The sequence below is a fragment of the Leopardus geoffroyi genome, chromosome B4 (assembly GCF_018350155.1).
Source record: "Leopardus geoffroyi isolate Oge1 chromosome B4, O.geoffroyi_Oge1_pat1.0, whole genome shotgun sequence".
NCBI lineage: Eukaryota > Metazoa > Chordata > Mammalia > Carnivora > Felidae > Leopardus > Leopardus geoffroyi.
Window position 1 is genome coordinate 74419544 of NC_059341.1, and position 10430 is coordinate 74429973.

General features: G+C 44.1%; 1 long non-coding RNA gene across 1 annotated transcript; it reads left to right on the plus strand.

Annotated features, from left to right (window-relative positions):
- Positions 1 to 1096: 1096 nt before the first annotated feature.
- On the plus strand, positions 1097 to 9428 carry LOC123590287. The gene is made up of 3 exons (XR_006708703.1): positions 1097 to 1256; positions 4150 to 4375; positions 9264 to 9428. It is a non-coding gene; the product is annotated as an uncharacterized LOC123590287 (long non-coding RNA).
- Positions 9429 to 10430: the final 1002 nt, after the last annotated feature.

Consider the following 10430-nt stretch of genomic DNA (forward strand, 5'->3'; position numbering starts at 1 on the left):
CCTTGGACCTACTTGGAAGTGACTGGGGCACTTTAAAAGAAAGGAACCAGCTCCTTCTGTTACTTTGATAGATTGCATTTACACATATATACATATATATGTACATATGTATATAATATGTAATACATATGTATAAATGTATATGTGTGTATATATGTATATATCATGTAAATAACATAATATACATTATGTAACAAATGCTATAACATGTTATGTATTACATTACATGTCGTACATTGCATCATATCACATAGTATTATTTGTCCTCTATTCAATTTAGGCTTATATGGTGGTACATCCAACACTGTATCTTAGGATAAATTGGCAATAAATATTTACGAATATTTATGAATGAAGAACCATAATTTTTAGGATGTTAAGTTCTGTCTAATGACTTTATGTATTAGACATGCAGAAAGAGACATTGGGTGAATTTGTCTTTTTGCTTAATTTCACATTAAAAACTTTGTTATTCTAATTTCCATAACACAAATTACCAACAAAATAATTAAAAAAATTTTTTTTAATTTCCTCTAGAGTGACATTGTTTTCACTACCATCTGTTTCTACTTAGTTATGTGCTATCCTCTACGTTCTTTTTTACATTCCCTTTTGTTATTAAAACGGGCAAGGGTTTTGCAAATTAACTTTATTCTCTCTATAAAGCAGCTGCTCTTCATAAGTGATAATAGAAATGGCAGGGTTTTTTGGCAACATCTCAAGGTTCCAAGGCGTGCTAAGTTTAAGGTGTATGCCCAGAACCAGACCCTGAATGTCACCTGGGGGAGGAGGGAGTGAGAGGTGTCCTAACCTGATGCCTTCATGCAGGCTTCTATACCAAAGTGCCGCAGACTGGATGGCTTGTGAACACTAGAAATTTATTTCTGAGATTTATAGTCTGAGGTCAAGGTGCCAGCAGAGGCCCCTCTTCTGGTCGCAGACTGCCCACTCCTCGGTGTGATCTCTTAAGGCAGAAATATGGCTTGTGAACTCTCTGGGGTCCCTTTTATAAGGGCACTAATTCCATTTATGAGGTCATAATCATCAAGGTGATTATCATCACATTGTGGGTTAGGACTTCAACAGATGAATTTTGGGGAAACACGTTCAGTCTATAACACCTGAGTCTCAAAGAATCATGAAAGATGGAAACTCACGGCAGCGTGGTTTTGCTGACAGACCAAGTTAACATAGACCCCAGGGGAATCTCTCCCATCGGACCAGAGTCCCACAGAACAATATTTCATTGCAAAAATGTAAGAATTTGGGTTTCAGTTTAGAGGAACATTTTTTTCTTACTCCTTGAGGGGCACTTACCAGAATGTGTCTTCACCGGACAGGTTTATTTAAAATAGTTCAGGTATGTGGGGTGCCTGGGTGGCTCAGTCGGTTAAGTGCTGACTTCGGCTCAGGTCACGATCTCACGGTTCATGAGTTCGAGCCCCGCGTCGGGCTCTGTGCTGACAGCTCAGGGCCTGCAGCCTGCTTCGAATTCTGTGCCTCCCTCTCTCTCTGCCCCTCCCCTGCTTTCTCTCCCTCTCTCTCTCTCTCAAAACTAAATAAACTAAAAAAAATTTTTAAATAAAAAAAAAAAAGGTCAGGTATAGTTAATCGGCTGCTTAGTGACTTGACAATGGAGCTACATCTGAAAACATCTTGATGCTACAATTAGTGATTGCCAAGTTAGAAGGAGAAAATTCATGACTGCAAAAGAGAGACTTGCTTCTGTTGATAAATGAAGTGAATGAACACCTGTGGAAAACAAGGTTTCTAGTTTGTAAGTGCCACTTAATCAGTCATAGTAATGAAACCGTCTCTGAAGAGCACTGTATCCTTCCCCAAAGGGCTTTTTCTGTACATTCTCTCATTAAATCTGCTGATTTTACTGAAAAGCATCCTGTAGCAAGAACTTCTATAAACCTATAGTTGTTCACTGGCTGTTTCCTATGTGCTGGGCACCAGGGCAAGCACTTTGCATGTTGTCCACCCTGCTCTGACGCTGCCTCATGAGATAAAAGCTCTATTGTCCCATATTCCAGGTCCCATGTTACAAGGCTCACATAGCATTGTACCAGGAGAATTCATCCGTGCCTCTATCATCTCCTGCCTATGCCTTTGATATTATCCTTTCAATATTATTTACCCCATCACATTCCAACTATTTCTAAATACTACTCTTCCTTCGTTGGTTGTTGGATCAAATATACCTTATTAGTTTAAAAAGAATCTTTCAGGGGCGCCTGGGTGGCTCAGTCGGTTGAGCGTGCGACTTCGGCTCAGGTCATGATCTCGCGGTTCGTGGGTTCGAGCCCTGTGTCGGGCTCTGTGCTGACAGCTCGGAGCCTGGAGCCTGCTTCGGATTCTGTGTCTCCCTCTCGCTCTGCCCTCTCCCACTCGCACTCTGTCTTTCTCTGCCTCTCAAAAATAAAGAAACGTAATAATAATTAAAAAAAAAAAACTTTTAAAAAGAATCTTCCCCTACGGTGTCTGCCTGTCTTTCATTCGGAGAATCCTACGTGAATACCTGCGCACTGCAGTGGTTCTGGGTAGCCCCCCCGGGCTTGTAGCCTGGTGCCACCACTTTCTAACTGAGCAAGTGACTTTACTTCCCTGTGCTTCCCTTAGTAAAATTAGGGGAATGATGGTGTATTTCATGAGGTTATGTGAGGGGGGGGGGGGAAAAAGACAGTACCTAAAATGGAATAAAATAGTGCCTGATGTAGTAAATACTCAGCAAACATTAGGTTTTCTAATATTACTGTTCCTATTGCTGTCATTGATTCCCAATACTTTCTCACATTTGCATTTTTAATTAAGTCTTTTCTCTAAATCTGTTCTCTCTCTTATCTATATTTATATTAGATATGTTCGTGTAATATATATTCATATTATGTGTATCATTTACATCTATAAAAATAACTTGCTGTCTTTCCCACCATCTGCCTCTAAACTTGTTACTCATGTGCAGTACTGAGTACTGAGTACTGCAGTACTCTTTGCAACCTTTCCTGACCCGCACTCCCTTGGGAGACGCCACCATGCTTCGTGACCTCCATCTTTAATATCACTCGTGGCACTCATTACAGTTAGTTGCTTCCATATCTATCTCCCTAATAACTATGGACTCCTTAGGATCAGGGACCATGTCTTATTTATCCTTTTAATCTCAGTACATTGCAGATTTCCAATTATTTTCAGTTAACGAATGGATGACTGAATTAACAATGTTTGAGGGGTGATATTATTCATTTTTAAAATGAAGTCTACACAACAGAGCAAGAAGAGGCTTTTAAAAATAATTAAGTCCATTCCCTCCCTTCCCATTATCCCTTCCTTTGGAGACGGGGAAGCAGAGGTACAAAAGGGTAAGACTCGCCTAACGTCACATTGATAGTAAGCGGCCAGAGTATGCGTGTAAAGTGCTCGGCCCTTGGCAGACAATCAGAAATAGTTGCCAAGGGCGCCTGGGTGGCTGACTCAGTTAAGCATCTGACTCTTGATCTCAGCTCAGTCTTGATGTCAGGGTCATGAGTTCAAGGCCCACGTTGGGTCTCGCGCTGGGCATGAAGCCTACTTAAAAAAAAAAAAAAAAAAAAAAAAAAAGGGTTGCCAAACAAGAAATCCAAATCTTGCGTCTTTTTTACTATGTTTCGTCCCTTTTCATCATTAGTCATTATATCAGTGAAGATGCTTTTAGCTACATACAAGTGACAGAAAATGCAATTCAGATTGGCTTAAATAATTGGCTCCTTTGATTTGAAAAGCTTTCTGTGTCTCCGTGTTGCCTCCTGCGGTATGAGCTTTATGCTAAAGCTGCCTTCTTCTTAAGGACGGCTGCCACCTACCCTCAGGGCTATCTGCTTGGCCATCCACAACCAGAAAAGAGAGAAAGCGAGGGTGAGGGGACAGCTGTGGATGGGAGTGGGGGTTACGGATATGGTGGGGAGGTTTCTTTTGGCAGGGATGAAAATGCTCTAAAATTGTGGTAATTGCTGCACAAATGTGTGAGTATCCTAAGACCCATGAAATGGTACACTTTAAGTGAATTGCATGATAGGTGAATTATCACAATAAAGCTGTTTTGTTGTTGTTGTTGTTTTTAAAGCTGTTTTTTGTTTTAAATGAGAAAAACGGGGCTTCACTTGACAGTTCATCCTCTGGCAAGACCCAAGACATTTTGTGTGACCTTAATAGGAATTTAAGCTTGCTTTAGCCCACGTCATTTGTAATCGTCAGAACGACACGAACGTGGACATATTGAGATGCATGGCCCCACTGTGCATGAAGTCTGAAGGTCGTCAGAAGAGAGGAGGAGTCGAGGACATCAGGGACACTCCTGTACCTGAAGAGGATTCTGATAGAGCTCAAGCATCAGGTATCCCTGGTCCCTTTGGCTCCCCTCCTTCCAGCATGGTGGGCAAGTGGGGGGAGTTCACTTATGTCCATTCTAAGCAGTCTCCTTGGCTGCTCACTTTCCACTGGTTCCTCTGTCGTCCTCTGCTCTCGGTCCCAGGCCGCTGCCTACTTTCCTGCTCTTTACAGCCCGAAACTCAAGGACCCCAGTCACTCTCAAACAAATGTTGCCACCCTCGCCAGGGCATTTGTGGAAGTGTGGTAGTTTCATTTCATTTGTGGAGCAGGTAGTTAGGCCTGTTCTAACAAATGGTCTCGAAGCGGGTTGCTTAAAACAGCAGCAATTTACTCTTCCACAGTTCAGGAGCCTGGAGGTCTCGCATCAAGGTTTCAGCAGGGTTGGTTCCTTCTGGAATGAATTCCACGCCCGCTCCTAGCTTCTGAGGCCCGCGGGCCATGCTTGCTGTTCCTGGCTAATGGGTCTCTCTAATCTCTGCCTCTGTCTTCACATAGGCATTTCTCTTCATCTGTATGTTTTCCTCCTTCCTGTCTGTTATAAAGGACACTAGTCACTGGATTGAAGGCACACCTTATCCAGGGTAATCTCCTCTAAAGATCTTTGCCTTAGGTCTACCTGCAAAGGTTTACTCCAAATGAGATCACATGATGAATCTCCAGGGGGGCGTGAGTTATTGGAGGACACTATTCAACCCGTTACCAAAAGTGAAGAAACACTTCCATTTGGGGCTATCCTCTTTTGCCCCGCTACAATGTCACTACTCCCAGTTATGTGGACTAATCAGATTTTGCTGAAGTCTTGGCGAAAGTAAAAGGGAGCTAGAGCATATAAAGGGAAAACAACTGTATGCTAACTGTGATTTTTTGAAATAAAAGATTCCTCTAGAAATCAAACCTTTCATAGCCATCACACGATGAGTAACAGATCTTCCACCTCAGGCCCATGAAGCGTGGAGGAGGGCTCCCTTCTTCAAATGTCGATGGTACAGCTGTCCCTTCAATACTCCAGGGATTGCCCTCACCCTAGGGACCTTTGCTTTCCCCAGCAGGTAGTTCAGGGGACCCAGTGATCATTAATCATTTTCCTAAGTCTGAGTTACTTACTACTAGAGTCACCCCATGGGGGTGAGTCCAACAGGATGGTCCAAGGTAGGGTTGACAACATGGAGTACAGTAGAAAAATCGGGACTAGGCACAGCACTCCATACCCAGTTGCTTTTGAAATAACACCACCCTTGAGAGTTACGGCTATGCCTCTTTCTTTTTCTAATTGTCTCCACATCTCTCAAGCATAGTTTCCCAAAACAATGGGGTTTGTAGTCATTTAGGTACTGTGAGAAGAGGTTCATTACTGAGCCATATATCCCTTAATGTACAGGCCAGAGTAAGTTTTTAAAGGTGATATCCTTCTACAATCCTCCCTTACCTTTTCTTGGGGGTAGTGGAGATGGTGGTGGTTGTGGTAGTAGGTGATATAAGTGAGGGGGACAGTGGTTCATTGTCCTGTCATACGACCAAAGTCATTTCTGATTAGAGATCACTTATAAATCACTAGTCTTATTTCAGACGTAGTTTGCTTCCAAATTTTAAGTATATTCACAGGGCTCACAAAAGTACCATCTATTCATGAAACACACTAATGACTTTTACGTGCAGCCCAAACAAATAGTATAGGCAACTTCTTGCTTCCCATTATCCTGAAATGTAAACAGAACCAAGATTTTATGTGTTATGGTCTCTATAATGTTGGAAATTCCTACACACGTATCAGCAGTATCTTTCAGGGCACGTCTTCTTGGGTTAGGCCAACACCTTTCCTACTGAGGCCAAGGGGCTTCTTGGCCATATCTCTAATCCTTTATTTTCCCTTACCTGCTTCTTGTATTTAATTTCTAGCCTGAATTTTTATTGGCTTCGGCTTTATTTCCTGGAACAAGTTCACTGTTACTGTTTTTGTTTCATTATGGAATATTTCATTCATATGAAAATTACGGAGACATAAAACAAGCAACCATTGTTTGACTTAAACAAATGTCAATATCTTGCATGCTTTGGGTTTTTTTTTTTTTTAATAAATAAAACATTACAGATTCATTTGGGACCAGATAGGTGCAGGGTTTCCTTTCTTTTTTTTAACCTTCTTACTTATGTTAGTGTTTTAAAATTTGGTTAAGAGAAATTTTATTTTAAGAAGTAGCTAAGTTTCTTCAGAGAATGTTTTTCTTTTAAATGACGGGAAAGTGAGTCCTTTGGATGGTGAATTCTGGCTGTTTCCATCCTAACCTTTTCTCATCCCACAGCCCCTCCTGCCTGTCTCCTGCACGCCGTGGCTTGATTACTCCACCGATGACTCCTTACTTCCTATCTTCAACCCAGGTCTCTCTTTGGAATTCCAGACTTGTACATCCAGCGGTCACCTTGTTGTGCCACAGACCCTTCCATCTTAACATAACCCAGCAAACCCGTGATGTCCTCCAACTGCTCTTCCCCATCTCAGTGGATGGCACCATCATTCATGCGATGAGGCGTCTCCGGCACCTACATAACTGTGGCGCTTTATTCTTCGTTACTTCTCTAACTCTGTCAGCACGTCCTACTGATTCTGCCTCCTCAAATAGGTATCACACTTACGGACTTCTCTCTTCCTCTGTGACCACCACGCTAGTCTAAGGTGTCCTCTCCTGCTCTCACTGTAGCAATAGCTTCCCAACTATCCTCTGTCTTTCCTGGGGCCTCCAGCAGGTTCTCCACACAGCAGCCAGAGGAAGATTTTCACAACACAAATCTACTAAGACCCCATCCTGCTGGACTTTGATTCTTAAGATGAAAAAGAATGCTGCGTGGTCAGGGTAGTCCGGCCCAGGCTACTCCTCTCGGCCTCTTCTGTGACCCTCACTCTATGCCCCAGCAGCTAGGCTGTGAAAGCAATATGCCTAGGGGCATCCGGGTGGCTCAGTTGGTCAAGGGTCCACTTTGGCTCAGGTCGTGATCTCATGGCTCATGAGTTCCATCCCGGCAATGGGCTCTGCTGTCAGGACAGAGGCCACTTTGGATCCCCCATCCCCCCACTCTCTCTGCCCCCTCCCCTGCTAGCACGCAAGCTCTCAGAAATAAATAAACATAAAAAAGAGAGAGAGAGCAATATGCCCATTCTTCTACCCACAGCCTCTGCGTGTGCTGTTGTTCCCTCCTTATGAAGTACTCACCAATTTATGGGGTTAACTTCTGTTTATCACTTAGATCTCAACTCACATGTTGTGTCCTTAGGAAACTTCCCTGACCCCACCCCCCCCCCCAATCCGAATCAAGTTTCTTTAATATCTGTTTGTATCTTTTCCTCCTGGGACTTTTCTCAGATATAATAATATGCTCTCTTGTTTATTTGATTAAAATTGATCTTCTCACCTCTCCATCCCCTACAAATATATTGTAAGATCTATGAGGACGTGAATAAATAAGTGAATCTCAAGCTACGTGATTTATAGGTAGCCTCGTCGGGACCATGCGGAAACAAGCATGATAATGCCGATAATAATGTTGTGGCATTCGGGGTGTCCATTGCTATGATCTCTCCTTCCTCTGTTTCAAAAATTACATCAAGGGGCATCCGGGTGGCTCAGTGGGTTACGCGTCCGACTTAGTCTCAGGTCATGATCTGAAGTCCGTGAGTTCGAGCCCTGCGTCGGGCTCTGTGCTGACAGCTTGGAGCCTGGAGCCTGGGTTGGATTCTGTGTCTCCCTCTCTCCCTCTTTGTCCCTCCCCCACTTGCACCCTGTCTCTCTCTTTGTCAAATATAAATAAAAATTAAAAATTAAAAAAAAAAATAAATGAGGTGTTTCAAAAATAACATCAGGCCATAAGCTAATGATACCACTTGTATAATAAGATAAAGGAGAGGAAAGCTCCTGGCATAAGATGCTTGATGAGAGATAGACTATTCATTTTTGGTATCTTAGCGAAATGTAAAGAGCTGTGAATCCAAATTCCTGTTGTACCTCTTGAGTGTTCTTGGGGCGTCAGCCAGGAGTGACAAATGCTAGCCTCAGTGTCAGCCTCTCAAGCGACAATATGCTATCTTCTAAGTGAGTTGTAATCACTAGAAATGATACATCCACAGCGCCTGTACCATAGTAAGAGTAGGTAAATATTTGCAGACTAAAGAAACAACTTAATGCATCAATTAGTGAGAGTGAAACACCCTAATAGCAAATGCTCAGTGAATGGTAACCATAATAAGATGACAAAATGACTGGAAAGAATGCTTTCTTGTAAGAAAAAGGAGGTGGCGAGCCGATGTGGGAATAAAGGATTGAAAATCGGTGGAGGGCAGTCAATCCTGGACAATAATGCAGAAGAGGTTTCGTTTCCAGGCCGGGTGCTTGAGCAGCTTCTCCGTGTTAACGGCTCTAGGATGGGCCGACACCCACAGCTGGCTGTCTATCACGCAGTGTTACCCGATGTCCGTAGGCAGCTATAGACAAAAATGAGTGGAGAGCCTCACAAAGGAAAGGATGAGCTAGAGACAGAGAAGCGGAACCAGCAGAGTAGGGGGGGGAGGTGGGGCGGGGAGGCTGGGGTAGGTCAAAGAGGCCAAATGAGGAGGCGGTGGTCGGAACTCCAAAGAGCAGTTCGGATGGCAACGAAACCAGATTCTCTGTATCTAATGATAGCCATACGAAGGTCAAGGATGACTTTGGCAAAGCCCGTTTTCAGCAAAGTGGGGGTGCAGGAGGCAGAAACAACTGAGCTGGGCAGTGAGTGGGTGGAGAGGAATACAGGCAGGGAGATTCTTTCAAGAAATGTGTCCTGAATTGGCAGAGGAGAGACCGGGTGGGGTAGTTTGAAGGGGAGGCAGGGTTGAGAGAGGGGTTTTTTGTTTATTTTGTTTTTAGGTGAGGAGGCGTAGCATCGTTACAGCCTGAGAAAGGAATTGGAAACAGTGGCCTGGAGAAAGAGAGGATAATGAATAGGTTGCGGTTCGAAAGAGGCATCAGAATGCCAGGCCTGCCATCGTCAACCCCGTGGTACACCCCAAAATAAAAGAAAATGCATTCTTGATCTCCCTCCTCCATTCATCTGTATGGCCCTGGACCCTCTCCCTTGGCCTCCACTTGCACTTACATTCTTGACCTCCTGCTGCATTGCCCTGACCTTTTGCTTTGCCTCTTATTTTCTTTAGCCTGCTCTCACCCTTAAGATCTGATGACTGATTTAGCTTCCCTGGCGCTCGGCCACTGTTCCCCTTGGCCGCACTACTTGCCTTCACCCTCAGCTGTTGCAACTCTTGGCCACCCTGAGGAAAGGCCCTGCCAAGCCCCCCTCCCCGACTCGTCCACGTGGAGGAGAAGGGTTTCCTGGGGGAGCTCACATCAAGAGGATGAAATCTGGGTGCAGGGGAAGGTGAGCTTTGAGGCTGGCGGGGAGGTGAGGAGGGAGCCAGAGGAATTTCCCCAGGAGGGTGACTTCAGCCTTCTCTTCAGTCTGATTCTGTACCATTCCGGCGTGTTGTGTTTTGTTTTGTTTTGGTTTGGTTTTTACCACGAGGATGTATTATGGAAAAAGCACAACTTTTGTTTTTAAAACAAAAACCGATAAATGAGGGGGAAGGAAGTGTGTTCATTCCTTCATTCACTCATGCATTCATTCAACAGACACCTTTTGAGCCCCAGGTGGGCCATGTGCTGGCCACACTGGTGAACAGGCTCCATCCCTGATCTCAGGGCCCTTGCCACTGGGCAGGGGAGATGTGCAGACATTAAGCAAATAATTACTCACCTATTTACGTCAGTGCAAAAGTTGGGACTCTGGGAGGATTGGGCCCTGAGTGCTACTGCTTTCACTGAAGGGTAGGAGGCAAGGTCATTTGCTCAGAAAGGAGACGGAGCTGGGTAGGGGGCTGGAAAGCCTGCTGAAGATTAGGAAGAAGTGTTGCAGGAAAGGGGTCGGGGGGAACGTGTTAGCAAGAGCAGAACTGTGCATACTTTTTGCTTTGAAGGTTTCCAGATTCAAGTGCCAGAACTTGATTTTAAGCTGGCCCTGTGTGTCACATACTTGCTTTC